The following is a 19,970-nucleotide window of genomic DNA, read 5'->3' on the forward strand; positions in this document are numbered from 1 at the left end:
TGAAAAGAAAACCCATGGAGTGGGAAAACATTTATAACCAATTGTGCCTCAGACAAAGGACCTAAATCTAAAACATATAAGGAATTTGAAAGCATCAAGTCCCTCACACTCAAAGAGAAATGGGCAAGTGAGATGAACACCCACTCCTCACTTCAAGAGACACAACGCTCATAGCAACAGAGAACCCAGCTGTCTAAGGAAATGCAAATCCTTCAAAGTGAGCTCTCGCAGCTCATTAGAGCAAAGACGAAGACCCACAGCAGAAACATGCTTAGAAATGTCTACATTTTTGTTTTCTCTTTTCTCTATCTCTGTTTACCTATTAATTTTTTTAGGGATACCGGGAATTGAACTCAAGACTGGCCTTACCAGGCAGGTACTGTGCCACTGAGGTATATCCCACACTCTACATTTTTATATAAGGGAAAGAATACAATGTACAAGCTTGTGTGTCTGATTTATTTCACTGACCTTTATAGTCTCAAGGTGCATGTAGTTTCCTACAAATCGCTTGAGTTTATCCCTAATGGCAGTGTAGTGCTCCACTGTATTTAGGTACATATTCTTTATGAATGTAGGCTATTCAAGATTATTTAATTATTAGTGAAGTATAGATATATTCTCATAGAAAAATTCCAAAACAAAAATCTAAAGCTATTTCCTAACAGTTCTGGTCAGTGCTTAAAATTTTTTTTCTATATTTAAAAATTCCCTTTATTTGTGTTCTAGGATGACATTATATAAGCACAGCATTACTAAGTTTTATAAAGTTCCTGGTTATCTGTGTTCATACTAGAAATGTAAAATTGTACATTTTGCAAAATTATTTATTCTTTTACTTTTGTTTTGTTGTGGAAAATTATTTATAAAAACAAAAAACTTTGCAAGCTCCACAAGAGCTCATATCGAACCAAGCTAGAAGCAACCCAGAAGTGTATCCAAAGCAAGTGGCTTTTTCATCTAATGACCACTGGCATTCCACAAGGAGGGGAAAATCCACATCGACATTACCAACATATGGAGACGCAGGTAAACACTAGAAAGATACATCTATGAGCCAAGCTGGCCAAGGATAACCCAGAGAAAGCAGAAGCCAAAGGAAGCATGAAAGAACTTTTCCTGGAGCCCTCATAGGTGGTGGCAACCTGCTGATATCTCCATTTGAAACCTTGGTCTTCAGCACTATGAAATATGAGTACATTTTTCTTTTTTTAAATCTTCTCACTATTTTAAGTGAGGATCTAGGTAGTGCACCACAGAATAGCAGTCTCCCATTCAATTTGTGCAGATTGACAACTCTGATGCCATTAGTCGTGCATTTCAGATGAATATGAGATCAGGCACTTATCGAGCTAGTGATGCTGACTGCTCTGAGCATAGAGTTGTTGTCTCACACCATTCAAAGCTCTTTCCTTCACCACAGTGCTGTTATATATTAAGCACCAGATTTTATAGATAGAAAGAATGAGCAACTGGGTTTCCATAATATATAAATAGAAAGCTATGCAAAATTTTAGTAGCACATGACTACTAAAACTGGACCCAGAAAATTCAAATGAATGGATATAAGTAGTGAGCTTGAGTCAGCAAGATTACCTTCCCTCCTGTTTGAAAATAGTGCTCGTTCTGTTTCACTAGATTAAAAAAAAGGAAATTGGCATGTATTTTCATGAAAATATGGAATACTTATGAAGTTTTTAAAAGCATTTCTGTAATATTCTTTGCATGAAAATAGGAAATATATAGACAATATGTCTCTTAATATGTATTTTAATAAACTTCCAAAAGAGTTTTTAAATTGTGAAACTATATGTGAACATGAGGCTATGTCATAGGGTATATGCAGGAATTAAAATAATATGAAAGAATAGTAAGCACAACTGTCCTGTTAGCAGAGTCAGCCTAGCCTCAGGGTATGAAATTTAAGCTGAAATAGTATTTTTGGTATTTACTGAAAAAAGTTAGTTCATTGACTTAATTTGAACCATGAAAGGTTTCATATGTTACACTTAAAATACAGTTACAATGTACTTGGTAACACGGAAAGACATGAATGTTACATGTAATACTTATTGGTCTATATCAGTTGGATGAAAAATAAACTCATGTCATAATGCTCTGTGCATTTGCTCTTCCCATAGATGCTTTAGGAATGATGAAAGCATTTTCTAACTCTCTAATTAATTTCAATATGAAATTTTGAAATCACTGATCACTTGCCTCGCTCTTCCCTATAGGTTCTCCAGTTAATAATTTAAAGTTAAGAAGCTGCTTTAGTTCTAAAAAATTACAATAATTAATTCATACACAGATTATTTAGCTTATGGAGGAGAAACAAAATTTCACCTGTCATTCAATTAGCATGCCAAATTTACATATACAATGAACATTAAATAGAAACTTCAACTATATTAATGATTTAATTTATAAGTTTTATGATTTATAAACAAACTCAATTCTTAAGTGTACCATGAAGGTACATTTTTTATAGTTCATATTAAAAAAAAACTTTTCACTGGGAGGTGAAATAGCTCAACGGACTAAGCACCTGCTTAGACAAGCTCAGGGACTGGGGTTTGATCCATGGCACCACATTCTGCACTGGTCCATCCCCCAGGCATGCTGAGCCAGCCACTGAGTCTGGGCATTGTGGCATATGCCTGTAATTCCATGCTGGTGAGGCTGAAAGCAGGTGGATCACTATGAATTTAAGCTGTGTAGTAAGACCCTGTAAAAGCTAAAGGAAAAAGAAAGAAAAACTTTCCAGAAAACCTTATTTCCTTATTTTATTTTGCTTAGTAACAGAATTTACAGCATTTGAAAAATTACCTCTTGTCTAAATGTTGTCACCCAGATTTATGACTTACTCGAGGAAGAGCTGAATGCTCTATAGATTTAAAAATCCTTAGAAGTATTTTAATACTAGTAAAGTATTGACTGAAAATAATCAGTTAAATGTTTGCAAATGCTGCAGAGAAAGGACAAATTATAATATTAATAAAGGTTAAAATCTTTAACAACTTTTATTATAAGTCATTGCTCAACCAGAAATAGAAAGCCTATCAGCAGTCTTGATAACACCATTGTTAAAAATGTGCATTTGTTTCTGTCATGCACTTTTATGTATCAAAACGTAAATGCTAAACATAGATCATTATGAAAATTAGAAGAACACAAGGATCTTGTCAAAAACCAAACATTAACATTGATGGAGAACTACTTAGTCAATTATTTATCAGACTTTATTTTTTTATAATTTTATTCATTTTAATGAGAAAAAAGATAAAATTGCAAAACAGTTTCAAAACAGGTTAGTAGGATGTTTATGGTAATTAATACACTGCATATTGTTGTCTTTTTAGTAGTTATTCAGAGGACATAATGTAGACATGATATCTTGTCTGAACAATATTAGTACAAACTTTTATTCTCAGTGAACTAAGAGAAAGGAGCTGTACATCTATCGAACCCTCTGGTGTATGGAACACTTCACGAATTTGCGTGTTATCCTTGCGCACGGGCCATGCTAATCCTCTCTGTATCATTCCAATTTTAGTATACGTGCTGCCAAAGCGAGCATTAGACTTAGTTTTAAAGATCATGAATTTGTTCTACTACTTGAACAAACATTTTTAAAAGTTTGCTTTTAATGAATTATTTGTTGTTATAGACGTGGACTTTTTATTCAGGAAAACAAAGTAGTTTTGCTCTGTAAATTAATTACAGCCTCTTGTTTTCTCAATGATTTAAGAATATGACATTCAGCAAATGCATCACTTACATTTAACAGCGATTGCTTTTCAATTCAAACAATTTATAGAGTCAAAAGAGGCCCTCTTCATTGCGTTCTTATATTGACAGTTGAGGTTTTTGCCTGTGAAACTCAAAATAAAAAAAGAGGCTGTAGGGCTGGAGAGATAGCTTGGCAGTCTAAGCACCTGCCTGGCAAGTGCAAGGACCAGAGTTTGATCCCTGGTAGTGCATACTGTGCAGGCCCCACAGCCTAGGGCGTGCCATGGGGCCTGGAAACTGGGTGTGGTGTTGCATGCCTGTAATCTCAGGGCTGGAGACCCTGAGACTGCCAGGTCCATAGGATTATGAACTGCTTAGCTATACCCTTTATCAAATAATTAAATTTTTAAAAATTATTTAAAAATAAAGAAGGCTGTGTAATCTGGTCATATTCCCTAAATGCATTGTGCATCAGCTAACCCTCTTGTATATAAGGAACTGTGACCAAAACTCTCATAGTTGATTGTGGCAAAAAATTAAATGATTTAATAGTTATAAACCTTTCTAAGCCATATATCTAGGGAGAAGTAATGTCAAAGAGAAATAAAGACCATCAAAGTTACAAGAATCTACACAAAATTCAGTATTATCTAGACGAATACAAGGAAGTCCAGAATGCCAAAGTAACCTGATATAATAAAATGATATAAATAAGCAGGATTTCAATCTCAATCCCTTGATTTTCAGAATAGATCCAAATTAACTCGAATTTTTCTGTAGTATGTTGAAAAAAAAGCACCTGTGCACGATAATATTACTTTCATTCCGTTTTTTCTTTATTCCTGTTTATTGTTATTATTACTGTAGTAGGAGCAGAAGTAGTAATACTCCTGACCTTCACAGGTCTTCTCGAAGCCGTGTCTTCCTCATTTAAAATAATTACATGAGATTTACAAAAATACATAGTTATCTTACACCACCACCTTAATTTTTTGATTTTATAAAATAACCATATCCAGTAAATCTATTTCCTTTTTCTCCTATTTAATCCTATTCTACTTCAGGGGTTTTCCTTTATTGCAAAATGTAGGAACAAATAAAATGCATTTGATGTAATTGTAAACTGAGTGATCAAAATTGCCTTATTCTAATTGCTATTTATTTTACAATTTCATATGCTTTTTAAAATAAGCATAAGTTTTAGTCCAATGTTATCTATTAACTCTTTAAGCTTATTTTTCTGCAATAGTACAACATTCTCTATAATCATTATTCTTTTCCGTAATTTCCTATTGCTATGGTTTGAGTGTGTGCACCCAAGGACTGAAGTGTTAATTTTTAATTTAAATATTGTGAGTTAGCAGGAGGGTAGGAATTTCATTTGACTATGGTGTTAGAGGCGGGGTTTTGGGGAAGTTATAGGAGAAGATGAAATCATCAGGCGGAGCCCCAAGCATTGGATGTCGGAGGCTATATAAGACATCAAAGAGACTGGAAGGGGTAAGTATGCATGTACTGCTTGCCTATACCTGTGTGATATCTTGCTATATCGTAGACAAAAGCCATCTTCAAAAGTAGACCTCATACCTCAGACCAGAATCACATGTTGGAACGTTACTCAGTTTCTGGCATTTTACTGTGGTAATAAAACACAGGCTAATATGTGTATTTAAACTCAGCCCTTGAACATGTTAAAAAATGATTTAAAAATTGATACCAATTATAGTATCCCTAACCCTAACTCTGACCTGAGCCCTATTATGATTATTAAACAGGGGATGCCAGGGATATATGTGTTCTGTGATTCTACCTCTTCTTAAAAACTGATTCTTCAGACACTCTGTGTATGCCATCATTCAGAGGCAGGTTTCAACCTCATTGTGGACTGGGATTTTGCCTCTTCAGACCCACACCAAAGGAAAAGGCAGGAAAAGTCAATTCCTTGGAATTTCCTAGTGCCAGTCTATTCAAAAAGCGAGGAGGAAGCTCAGCTAGGGCTGTCACCATGGGGGTGGACATTTAGAGTAAACTGCGAGTGGTCCACAGGGTTTCATCCAAGAATCAAAGCTAGTTCTCATCAGAGACGCAGGCACAACCAGCCATGCGTACCTTCTAGAGATACTATTACATTTTTGTACTATTAGCAATTTTTTTTGATATGTAATGGTTTAAACAAAACAACCAGGTATAACTTCAATCACTGATGTTATTTTTTTTATGATCAACATGAATATTAACAGTGTTGTCCAAATAAATTTTGTCATAGAAAAGCAATTTTATAGTGATCAGAAAATTGGATATTTATCTATAATAAGTATGTCAGAAATTGATAAATTGTGTAACTTTTACATTATTCACATAAACAAAAAATACTACAAGTCAGAAACATATCACATCATAAATTCAGGATGCACAAGAATGACCTGCAAATAAGTCTTACAATCCAAATGCTATGACATTTTTTAAATGTGTCAAATTATCCTTGACAGGACAGAGTAGATAAATTGTGGCAGGCTGTGCACACACCGCTGACCACGGTGCGTCTCCAGCTCCTGCCATGGCTTCTCAGCTTCTCCTGCCTCTGACAGCTCGTCCCTGTCATTCTGGTAACAGATTCAATGGCTTAACATGGCTGAGTAACGTCTTCTCATTTAGAACACTTCTGATCATGACATGCAGGTTCCCCACCGATTAGGAGCATGCCCGGGGAAATTAAAGTATTACCTCATCTCCAGTGTTAAAGAATAATTTTAGAATAATAGCTAAAAATTATTTACTGTTCATAGCAATTGAATGACAAAAACAGAAATGCTTAGCAAAAATACAGCTGTAATCCAAAAAGTTTTCTAGTCAATCGTGCTTTTTACATTCAAGTGTATACAACGTCTAACAGGATTTGAATTTTAGGTCATTTATTTTTAGATCATTGTTTTGGACTGAATTATGGCCACCCCAAATTTGTATATTGAGATTCTAATCCTTCAGATGATTTATTCAGATAAATGATCTTCCTGGAGGTAGATATTTAAGGTGGCATGAGATCATAAAGGTGGTATTTAATTCATGAAAACTCCCTTTTTTTCAGAAGAAGAGATACCAGAGCTCTCCCATCTTACGGGAACACAAAGACCCTGTAGTAGTAAGTGAAGAGGTGGTCATATGTGCTTCCAAATATTTTTCCAGTGAGTGTGCTGAGAACACTGGACAATAATCTAATATCCATGTATAACTAGCTCTGAGTCTTGGCCAGGATGTAGCACCAATTTATGAGGTTAACCTAACAGAGAAATCAAGGGGAAATGTCAGAGTCCTGCCAAATCCCTCTCACCCTAGGGAACCGTGTACACCCATTTACAGGGTCCAAAAACGACTCCATAGGAGTCTCTGTTCACTTGGGAGGCTCTGCTATTGTAGCCAATTCATGAAACAAAGAGTCAAAGAAGAAAGACAACCGCAAAACAAATATATATATATATATATATATCTGGAGAGGAATCCATATGTGAATTTATTGTCACATACTAGTTAATGTATTCAGGTTTCAACAACACATAATAACTTATGGGACATGAAAGGACAAAAGAGCATCTCCCAAGGAGAAAACCGAAAGCAGTCAACAGAAGCTGCCTGAGAGCAGGCTGGCATGTCAGATTGACCAACGACTTCTGAGCTGGCAACATGAATGTGTTCACCATACTAAATACTTTTTTTTTCTTTTGGCGGAACTGGGGATTGAACTGAGGCCCTTGCGCTTGCCAGGCAAGCGCTTATTCTGCTGAGCCATCTCCCCAGCTCCCTAAATAAAATTATGATTACAAAAGTAAAGTATGTTGAGAATGTCACATACCTAGAGAATATAAAATAAGATCCAGGAATTATAAAGAGAACAGGATGGGAATTCTAAAATAAACATGAAAATATAAGTAGAAATCCTATTAGTGTTGTTAAAATTGCAAAAGAATGCCTCCGTGGCCTTAAGATAAAGGAGAAAGTAGACAGCTGAAGCAGAGAGAAAAAAGAGTGAGAACCTAATGTGAAGAGTCTCAGAGAAAGTGGGACATCTTCGCTTATTTCACAAACATAAATGATGGTGGTATCCGAAGGACAGAAGACAGAGAAAGTCAGAAAATTTGAAGATTAATGGTTGAAGAAAATTTTGAGAATTGTTAATTTGCATATCAAAGAAGTTGAGTGAACTCAAAGTCACACCAACTCAGAAAACCGATATATGCTAGGGGGAAAAATGATACAAACCAAAGAGAAAATAAAATCCCAAAGCCACAGGGAAGAGCCTTTTCCTTTACAAAGGATTTTCCCCTCAGGTTAGCCCTGGATATTCCCAGACTCTAGAACTGCCAGGAGAGCAAATTGTGCAGACAGAACTGTCATTAAAAAATTTCATGTATTTTACTAATGTGAAAGAAAATTAATACATTCAATAAAAAAGAAAAAGTGAATGATATTGTTCTTTAAAAACCCCATTATCCAACACGTATTTCAAAAGTTCTTTTGGCTACACTGACAACAAAAGAGCACCCATGAAGTTATATAATTAAATCAGCACATGCCAGTTATTTTTTCTTTATTCCCTGACTAAATAGACATTTATATAAAGTAATTTGTATATATTTTTGTATTTGGGATTATAACACGCACAATTATATTATAAACTATAATTGAGAAGAATAATGATAACAAATTATATACATTACACTTTTTCTCTTGCAATACAGCTATTTAATATAAGTATAACTCAGTGGAGTATCAATTATAATTCTGAACATGTTGGTTTGTAAGTAAATTTTAACTTTCCTTGAAGATAGTTTTTAATAACAGCCCCATATTCTGTCACTTCTTATTACATTAGTATAGAAATAAGTGCAAAAAGGAGTGCAATGATCTAACACAAATTGTTTTATGTTATGAGAAATACTGTAATATATAATAAAGGAAAGATAAAAATTGGAAACAAAGGAAAATTTTACTAAATAAACATACTATTAAATACATGTATTGCTTAAATTTATTGGGGTTGGAAAAATGCAAAGCAATAAATCATTTTGATGTAAACAAAGAATTAAAATATTTATTGTAATGATTTATGTCTAGTTATCCCTCTAAGCCTCATACAGTCATGGGGTGCCTTCAGGACTTTGTGATTATTGTGGGTATGGCTGCTGCATCTGCCCTGGGGCAGGTAATTTGCATTACAATATAAGGAGGGGAGAGAGGCTAGCTGGGCCCTGAGCTGCTGCCACTCCCTTTAGCTCTTTCTGATCTCTGCGGCATCCAAGAAAGGTTGCCCTCTTCATGTGCCAGTCTGCCTTGAAGTCAGCTGAGGATGGACTGAAACCTCCAGTGTCTGTGAGCTAAATAAACCCTTCCTTCCCTAGTTTTGAGTGTCTTGCATTTGTCCTTGCAATGAGAAAAGAGTAACTGAGACATGTATACTAAATGATAATTCCCCGTTGAGTGACTCATCCTTTCCCAGCAGTTGCTCATAAGATGAAAAACAGTTAGCATGCTGAAGCACCTTAGCATTCTAAACGTGTACGCATCAAGAATTTAGGGATCAGTGCAAAGGAGAAATGAAGGACAGCTGATGTGGGCATCTGTACAGTTATCCTTTTTGTCCTGGTGGCTATGTTAATGGAAAGAACTTTTGGAATCAACGCTGTTGACATCTATAGTAATCTAGCATTTCCATTTATTTATAAGACTTCAAGTAGAACAATATATGACTATTGTTTCAAAATTCATTCTACAAGGAAATGCTCTAGATAGATAAAACTAAAATGATGATATATCTATTACAAGGATAAAATGATATAATTCTATGTTGCAAAAGAACAAGAAATTATAATAATTTACAGAACTAAAACTATTTGCATTTCTGTTCATAATATATATCATTCTAATTCCTATTAAATCAATGAAGAAAGTTCAGTTTACAGTTCTGTATTTCTGTGTTATCTCAGACACTCTTGGGTGAAGAAAACCCTGATGATTATATGAAACATCATTTAAGATCTATCTGCATTAACTGCTGGTTCCATAATTTTAAAGAGTATGAATGTGCATTTCATCATTTGAAGAATAAGCAAGTGAGAACATTCATATTTCCTAGAAGTGGAGCCAGGAAATATTGAGAAAAGTGGATAATTTAATTTAACAAAAATGACTGATACTATAGACAATCAGTATAGATAACTGGAAACTAAATTTATTTTCTTTTTCCCAGTTCTGGGGATTGAACCCAGACATTCACACTCCACTATAAACTCAGATCCACTTCTGTTATTATTTTTTTTTTTATTTTAGAATAGGTTCTCATTAATTTGTTCAGCTGCCCGGGCTGGCTTGTAATTGTGATCTTCTTGCCTCAGCCTACCTCAGCCTCTCAAAACTGAGTATTAAAAATAAAACCTTCGTCACATAAAATAAGAATCTTTTCTGATTACTTATGAATTCACAGCTTCTGGGCTTGGCTGGCCTCAGCTGTCTCCCCTGGGTACCTGCAGTGTTCACTTGGACTGTGTTCTGACCTGTCCCTTTGGACAAGACCCCTTTGGACAAGCGGCAGCACATTTCCCCTGTGGAGACACGGGTCCAAGGATAGTAACGCGAGCATGTGGACTCAGGACTCTAGGCTTGAGACTGGTGCTCTATCATGTCTGCTCTTTTCTATTGACCAAGACAGGTTGCAAAATTATTCACAATTTGAAGGGTAAGGAAAAGAGTCCCCAAGTGCTAACAGGAGTTGCCTCAAAGTTGAATCAAGAAGGCTTTGTAAATGTGGAAAATGTGGAGAAATGGCCCCATATCACCAATCATTTTGCTTTGCATCAGCTATGAGAATATAGATACCTGGGATTTTTGTCTCAGAAAAATTATAGGCAATTTCATTTGACAATACTTACTTTGAAATTATTCTTTTTAAATTTTTATTCGTTATGATTTTTTACTGGATATTTACTGGATGTAGGGTACATAATACAGACTATAAAACTTGCTTAGTTCTCTATCTTTGGCCTTAAAATGTGAGTCATGGAGAGAGGCAGAGAGATGTTGGGGAAAGGAATTTAAGTCTTGGTGACAGGAATAAAATGCCAGTAGGTAGGGACATTGAGCTATACTGCTCTACAGAACAGAGGGGAAATTTTCGTTCACAACCACTTATTACATACTTAATAGAGAAAAAGCAGAGAGAAGACCATAGCTTCCCATCATAAAGAAGTGATTTAAAAAAGAAAATTAAACGAGTAAATATAAATAAAGTGCTTAACATACTTGGCACAGAGAGTCTTGCATGTATTAACTATTCTCTTATGTAGGTGGTAGCTTTGAAGAAATCATAGTCACTATTATGTTATAGAATGAAATAAAAAGAAATCAAAGCCAAAAAATATTTTTGAGGCAAATGTTACCCTGATTTAATTGTTATATGCTCTATTCATGTATTAAATTATCACAGGGTGCAATATATATGTTTATGGATATCATGGCTCAATTTTTTAAAAATCATAGCATAACAATGTACTAGAAAGAAGGTGAAACACAAAATTCAACTTTACTAGCCTATTACTCTTGGTTTGAGTGTTTCTGGTGAAACTTTAAAGGCGTTTTGGACCAGAAGGACAAGGAAAAGATAGTAGGGTTTATCTTTAGAAAGTTAAAGCTATTTTTAAAAATAGCAAGTTTAGAAAAGTGCCTAGAAGAGGAAAAAAGAACATACCAAAGAAATACACTTGGAATGTAATACACAAGCCTAAATTTACATCCCATTGTGTACATGCCTGGCTTTCTTCAGGTCAATCAGAATCTTATTTCTGAGCACAACCATCGATTTGTCCTGTTGTTTCAACATAAATCAAGCAGCACAGGATTAAACCTTCAATAAATACTTTGTATAAAATAAATGAAATCAGTATCATGTAATTTTCTTATCTTATAAATTTTCCCAATGTGAAAAGAAATATATCAATTTCAGTTCTGCCTTGTGTTCATCCACAGTTTTATTGGGCAGTAGGAAGTCAGGAAGTCATTATCTGGATCAAAAACTAACTAACTGGAAATCTTTCTTTTTTAATTTTTCACTGTCATATCAGAATTTCATAAATAAAACACTATCATTCTATGTAAGTAAATGTTGTACAAATAAATAGAACCAAGATATAATGCAATTTCTAAAGGAAATATTGCTCCTCTATAAATCAAGAATTGATGTAATACTTTCCTAGCTCATTTTGGAAGCACTCTTTTGAGGAAGGCAATAGTAAATGTAGTGTTATCTTGGTTTACTGTCAAGGTACCTTTTATCAACATAGGTTTCCTTCACTCAAGACTGCTGCAGTGTCAGAAAACTTTATATATGAGCAGAATTAATCTTTGTAAGATAGTACACACAAAATATACTAAAATCTGTTTTGCTTATCTGCTCACTAGTTAAAAGAATATTTGGATCATTTTTAATGTCAGCAATCACAAATAGAGCTACTGTGTATGGTCACACACTTTGTGTGAATATGCATTTCCTTTGTCTCAGAGTAAATGTTTTGGAACTGGAAGTAAGTGCATGATAAGCTAAAACAAAAAATGTTAGATGTTTTCCAAACTGGCAGAACCATTTTGCAATCATTGAGTTATAGTAAAAGATCTCACCCTCACCAGAGCAATCATTATTTTAATGTACTAAGAGCTTGCATGACTTAATATCCATTAAAAATAAAAACAAGGTGTGCAAAATCATGCTTTGGTTGAATTCCACAATGATCACAAATACTCATATCAATAAAGGTGCTTCTTGGACACCGCACATTTTCTGAAATCATGCGATCAGATTGGACACTGCCACACTCACTTCATGTTTCACTTGGCCCATTTAGGGCTAGTCAGATAATCACTTGCATTCTGTCTTACGAGCTTTGCTTTACACCATTTGTCTTGAGCAGTGCTTAAGATCAGGTGTCTTTAGCTGGTTTGCTTACTACCTAGGCAGGCTTCTGCTTTTGGTGGATGTGTCCTACTTAGCAGGAGTGGCCTGTGTTCCACGGTGGCTGTGTACTACATTTGTGCCAAATGTCTTGGCCAAAAGAACAAAAACAACCCCATATGATTGAATATGAGAACATTGGGCCTGAGAGAGAGTGCAGCAGACTAAGCACTTGCTTTGGCAAGCAGAGGGACCCGGGCTCGATTTCCAGTCCTGCATGCTGCTTGAGGCCCACTTCTGGGGAGTGCTGGGCTGGCCACTAAGTCCGGGAGTGATGGCACGCCATGCCTGTAACCCTAGCGCTGGGGAGGATGAAAACAGGAGGATCACTAGGAATGTTAGTTGTGTAGTGAGACGCTGTACCAAATACATTAAAGAAAAGGGAAAAACGCAATTAAAAGCACTTACACATAAGTCCAAAAATCTAACCATATACAACCTTGAAGCAGGACAGTCCCACGATATTCCTTTTCCTATCTCTTGCCTTCATTCACCACCCCCTTCTTTTTGAACAGTCATCTACCCGAGAGACAGCACAGCAGCAACGGCCATGTCATGACAAGCAGCCCATATTCAGAAGACCAGAATGACAGGTGCTCCAAGCATGAAACTACTATTACAGATTACCATCTTCAGTGCATTTGCTTAGTTCACAAGTATCAGTATATATAGTTAGTCAGGGTGAGAATCTTTCAATTAACTGCGAAATTGAAAAAAGTAAATCTTCTGGAGATTCTCAGGATCATTGCCTTGCCCATCCTCTACATATAACTGTATGTCTTGACATTGTCATGTTTCCTAACTCTTCTCCTTTCCCTCTCTTGATTAGTTAGTCCTTGAGATCCTGATTTCCTTTTACTTCTGTTATACCTTTCTATTTGTAATTCTTCTTTTGAGTTCTTATACTAGGGAAACTATGCAATATTTACACATGTGTAAACATAAGAAGTATATAATTTTTATGCCTATTTTTAAATATATTCTAATTTTTAAATGTTTTTTCATCATATTCTATAGGGACTAAAAGTTCAACATATCAATACTTGATGAAAAATACCTGTTCCATTGTATGCCTAAGATGTTTGATATTCAGACAGATAGTGAGGTTAAGCTTAACAGGCTAGTTTGTATGGTAATAACAATAAACTTCTCTTCTGGATGGTTAACAACCTAAGTTTGCAGACCAAAATTAGAGAAAAAGGAGGGCCACAAGGAAAACCAACATTTGGCCCTAGCCTTCCAAGGTCAATTAAGACTCAGGACACATGAGAACTTGTACTATAATGTCATGTAATTCGGTAGTGTCCCAAATTTTCTGATCAAGGAGATTATGGGGCCAAAGATGAAAGTGATCAATGATGTATAGTGTGCCTAAGGAGAGTCACATGGAGAGAAAACATTCTCTCAGGCTTTCACAGAGAGCACATTGGCCAAGCAATGGCCGTGACTCATCCACATGGCTGACACTGACAAAGGATCTACAATATTAGGTACAAGATCTCAGCATAAATCCTGAGGGGATTTCAGTGACCTTATCAGGCCCAAAAGCTACAACTCTTGTTGCATAGGTCCTGCTTTACCTTGGTCTTAAACATCCAGCAGAAAAGTATAAAAACGAAATATAAGAAGTAAAGCCATGGTGTTATGTTGAGCTATAAGGGACTCAGGTCAACAATTTCTGACATTGCCAGTGAAGCTGAAGACCCAATACTATTATGGACTACTGGACTCTTTTAGAATGTTTTGCTGAGTTTACACACCTATAATATTTAAATGATGGAACTTAACGAAAAAAGGGGATACAGATGAATGTCCATTTTGTATCTGTGTACTCAAAGTGGTTAAGATAGATATATAGTTACATTCTCTTAATGAATAGAGTGATTTGTTCTAATGGTGTTTGTAAATAGGATATCAAGTCCGCATCTTGTATAGCAATTAACCACTAGGAAGAATGTATACAATGTGTTAATTATTGAAACTGTCCTACGAATTTGGTTTGAAACTGTCTCATTGCTATTTGCTTCTCAATAAAATTATGGAAAAAGTAATAAAATAAATTTAGCAAAAAAAAGATTTAACATTGATCGAGATACTCAGTAAAGCTGTGAGTTCCTTTAGAATAAGCAAGAAGATAACAAACTCCATTCATAAGCGGCCTAGAGAAACTCTATATAAATATTTGATGCCCATTATTGAGTAGTTATAGAAACGATTTAATATTTAACACTCATTTTCACACTATCAAGTTACTCTAGACAATCAGTATTTTATACGTAATGTATACTGCTAGTGCACGGCTATATCTTGGGCCTTTTAATGGCAACTTATTAAATTGAAAAATACAACTTTAAACTATTTTATTGTATGACCATATAAAGCTAATTTGAATTGATTAATATTAGCAAATCAAAACTCAAAGCAACGTTTTTCCTTTTGAAAAAATTACTTTAGCTCTGTAAAATATCATCCTGGAAAAGTTTCATATATTTTTTGTGATCTTTACAATGACTTCATAATAATTAAATACAAACAGCATTTAAATTCTTAATGAATATATCATGTCTGTATCTTGTACCCTGAATAACTACTATGAAAACAATAGTATATAATTTATTATTACTTTTTTAATGTATTTGGTACACTTTCTCACTACGCAGCTAGGACTCGTGGTGATCCTCCTGTTTTCAGCTTCACCAGGGCTGAGATTTCAGGCATGCACTACCACTCCCGGTCTCTGTGGCTGGCTCAATGTGCTGTGGGTGGGACATTTGGTACCTGGGATTGAACCCACATCCCTGAGCTTGCTAAGCAGGTGCTTAGTCTTCTATCTTGCAGGCCCAATTTATTAATTATTATAACTCTCATACTAAACCTGTTTTGACGCTCTGTTATATTGTTATTTTCTTTAAAATTACAAAACTGTTTAATGAATACCTATTGTATGGAAGCTGTCAACTAGTTCGTATTTTAATATCCTACTAAACATTTTTAATGTTTACCTACAATACAAATGCCAAATGTTATTAGAAATAATGTTTCTTAAGATCCAACATTTTTTCAAACTTCTTTCTAAAAACACTCCAAGTTATTCCTAGTGCTTTTCTAAAATCCATTACTTGGCATACTCTTTCTTTTGTATCTTTGTTAACTTAAATATACAAGCCATGGGTCACATGTCATTTTCTAAGAATGTGTATCTTATTATTTTACTTACTTTGCAGTTGGCCTGTCAATCTTGTTAACCAAGTTTTAGCCTCTATGTTTCATGCAATCTTTACAAAGTGAGCATCTTTTATAACTTGGTACAGTTCTGTACTTTGAATCTATATTATGATAATTATTATAGTAAACTATAGTTAAATTAAAAAAGAAGTTTGAGTATGTACGTATTTACTAAAATGGGCCAGAAAATATTTTAGTAGGTTCATCAACTGGCATGTGAGGGTATGCTGAGGAGCAGTTGGTCATCAGTGTGCACACACTCATTCATAGCTTACTGCCCCAGCCAGGGGACAGTTCGGGAGAGTTCTCTCTGTACTGGACTGCCAACAGTGTGTTGTTAGTTATTGTCTTCCAAATTTCCACTGACATATGGATAAATAAGAACAGAAACATGTAAAATTAAAATACAAAGTCAAGAAATTAAACAATATTAAAATAAAGTTTCTCAAGTGCTTCACATTTTCTGGCAGAAAGTACAAAGAAAGAGAGAAAGATTTAATGGAAAAAGAAATGATTGAAATTCAAGCAGTGCATTAAGGTTCAGAGCGAAAAGAGCCAAGGAAACTGAGAGCACTGAAGATGAAAGAGGAATCTACCACACTACATGTACATTTACAGGCTTTTGTCAGTGGCCACAGCACCAAGGCAGTGAGACAAGCTTTGGAAGATCTCGCTCTGAGGCAGCGATTGCTTTTCCTGATTATGTAAAGTTCATGCACAACCTTCTAATCATAAACTTTCCCTTTTCAGATCTGAATAAGAAGAGCTCCTAGTATGGTTCTGTATCTGATTAGATGCTCCACAGTGCACTGAGTCATGGTACATGAAAGCATCAGAGTGTACAAGCAATATGGAGAAGCGACAATTCTCCTTATGTAAGTATGTATATATGTTCAGGACCAAGATGAGGCTTATTCTAACTCCTGTGCACATAGATATACACTGTTATATTTCCATTATTGAGTAAAATAGCCACACACTTCATAATTTATAATAATGTAAGTTTATCATCTTAAGCTGTGGTTGTTCTAGTGAGACACAAGTTTAACTGAGCCAACATTAAGTGGTTTGGACCACAGTGGAAGCTCAGTGAAAACAGCTGTTTCCTTGCAGATTTGAGTTATTGGCAGAACTTGGCTCCTTTGGTACCTTTCGAATTGATTTATAGATACACACACTTAGGGCATACAATGTGAGAACTCACTGAACATGTAGAACTACAGATTGCCTCCAAGCAGCCAAGCTGACTCGAGTTACCACTCTTACAGCTTTATGATGTAATTTTTAACCATCACCGTTTTACTCTCCAGTTATTTCATCTTGTCTACTATCTGGGTGTTTTGAAGTGGAAAATTGGAGGCAGGACAGAAAAGACTACTTTTAGAACCTGTAGTTCTGCTTCGTCCTCAGAGTTCATGACCTTTGAAATTTTAAATACATGTTTAAGTAACTTTGCTTAATAAATATGAAGCTTAACTCTCACAGTAAGTTAATAATAGAAGTAATAGATACAATTTAAAAGCTGTAATGATCACATCTAAGGTTTAACTAGCATTTTCATCTCTTAGTGTTTGTGTTGGGAATGTATGGACAGTTTTCTAGGTCTTTATGAAACATACTGTAAGTTGTTGTACACTACAATCATCCTGCTATGCCACAGAATGTTAGGACTCATTTTTCCCATGGGACTCTAGTATGGCACCTTCATTCGCTCTTCATCCCTCATTGCTCTGACTCTTCTCAAACTAGTGACCACTGTTTTCTCTATTTCTGAGAGAACAACATTTTGACTTCTACATATCAGTGGACGGGCATGGTATTTTTCTTTCTGTACCTTATTTGTTCAATTCCTATAATGTTCTTCAGTTTTATTGTGCTGCAGTGCATAATATACTTTTATCCTGTTTAATCTTTTTCTTTTTTCTGGTATAGGGTCTCAGTATGCAGTTCAGACTCACAAGGATCCTCGTGTCTCAGTTACACCAGCACTGAGATTATAGGTGTGCACCACTACATCCGGTTTCTGTGGTCGGCACTGCATGCAGTACTGGGGATCGAACCTGGGTCCTTGTGCTTACCAGGCAGGCACTTACACCATCGAGCTATCTCCCCATCCCCTTACCTTGTTTATAATAGGATGATATTTCATTGTGTATGTATACCAGATTTTTCATTTTGTCCAACCATATTTATGTGTCAAGTCCTTTGCTAACTGAATTTACATACCCTGTTTTTTTTTTTTTTTTGTCTTTGTTTTTTTTTTTTAAATGTGTTTTTAGTAGAGTCTGCAGGGTCTATGGGGTCTCACTACATAGATTGGACTCATAGTGATTCTCTTGTTTTCAGTCTCCCAAGCACTGGGATTATAGGTGCATGCCACCACGCCCAGTCTCAGGGCACCCTGGAGGTGGTGCTGGCATGACACACCAGGTTTCGAACCCGGCTGCTGCGCTCTAGGGGCTCTAGTCTGCTCAGCTATCTGGCAAGCCCACAGACCCCATTTTAATATAAATTATAAGTCTGTAGCATCTGTGTCACATAAGCCTTCATGTTTGTGTGGAAAAAATAAGGCAACGTGTTCTAATGAATTCAATCCATTTGTTTTTATTAAAAAAGAAAGAGTATGTCTGTATTTATGTTTTACCAAAGTTTAGAAAAAAAAGAGTATACTTCTACTTGTCTCTTAAGTAGCTATTTTGTTTTATTTTATTTATTCATTATTTATTTATTTATTTATTTATTTATTTATTGTATTTCAGGGAAGAGTCTACAGGGTGTTCAGGGTCTCACTACTAGATCGGACTCATAGTGATCCGTCTGTTTACAGCCTCCCAAGAGCTGTGAATACAGGCACACATAACCATGCCCAGTCTCTTAGGTAGCTATTTTATGTTATTAATTTAAGTACTAGAAAACTAGAAATGTTATAACTGGAAGAGTTAAAAATGTAATAAAAACAGGAGAACAGGAAGGCCAAAGGTTAGCAACACATTTTATAAAGGGGAGCCACTACATACTCTAATTTTAATAGAGCAATAAACCAAAGTTTATATGATATTAAGTGCTAAAGCAATAATTACTTACCATAAATTACACTTCACGAATGTGTTTTATATTTATTCAAATACAGAGCTTCATCTGTTGAAATGCCAATGTTTTATTAAGGCCTTAAGTCAAGATTCCTATGTCAAGACAATGTTCTTCATGTTTCCCATCAATTTATTTCTCATTCCAAATTACAACTTCAAATTAAATTTAATTAATTAATTAATTAATTAATTTTTTACTTAGGATGGGGTCTACAGGGTCTTACCAGGTCTCACTACATAGATCGGACTCATAATGATTCTCCTGTTTTCAGGCCCCCCCCCAGAGCTGAGATTACAGGCACACGCCACCACACCGTCTCAATCGCCACCTCAGCGCACAAGGCATGCCGGGGATCAAACCGGGCCACTGTGGTCTGCTAAGCAGGTGCTTTAGTCTGCTGAGCTATCAGGCCTGCCCACAACTTCAAATTTTAGAACATTAACCCTAAAGAAATACAGGTTGATCATTTTAGATGCTAAGATAACTGTGAGAACATGAACCTCCATCCTTAATTTTCAATAGAGTTATAATCAGATTGTATGCTTATAGCCAGCTAATCTATAGGCAAGATTACTTTAGTTTTTCTCTTGGTAAGGAGAGGTTAGTGGTGATGAACAAACTTGGAAATACCTATTACCTGGTGTTGTTTCTGCCCTCCAAGTTCAAATTGCCAATTATGCAGAAAGAAAAGTGACGCCAAAGCTGTCCCCTACTCTTTGATCTTATTCTGCTAATTCCCACAGCTTTAGAAGCTGTCTAAACTCTTCAAGTGGATTTCATTTTTTTCTTAGTTTTGTATTTATTCTCATTAGGGGTATTAGCCCAACAAAACTCAGTCAAGGGTGTCAGAAAAATACTATGAGCTATAGTTACGAAAGTACTTTTGCATAATTTATCCAACATCCTCGATTTCCAAATCTGGCACTGACTC

The 19,970-nt window shown here is 35.5% G+C and overlaps 1 non-coding gene across 1 annotated transcript; it reads right to left on the reverse strand.

Annotated features, from left to right (window-relative positions):
- Positions 1-3,473: 3,473 nt before the first annotated feature.
- LOC111812258 lies at positions 3,474-3,580 on the reverse strand. Its single transcript, XR_002817814.1, has one exon. It is a non-coding gene; the product is annotated as a U6 spliceosomal RNA (small nuclear RNA).
- Positions 3,581-19,970: the final 16,390 nt, after the last annotated feature.

The sequence above is a fragment of the Octodon degus genome, unplaced genomic scaffold, assembly GCF_000260255.1.
Source record: "Octodon degus isolate 3935 unplaced genomic scaffold, OctDeg1.0 scaffold00118, whole genome shotgun sequence".
Classification (NCBI taxonomy): Eukaryota; Metazoa; Chordata; class Mammalia; order Rodentia; family Octodontidae; genus Octodon; species Octodon degus.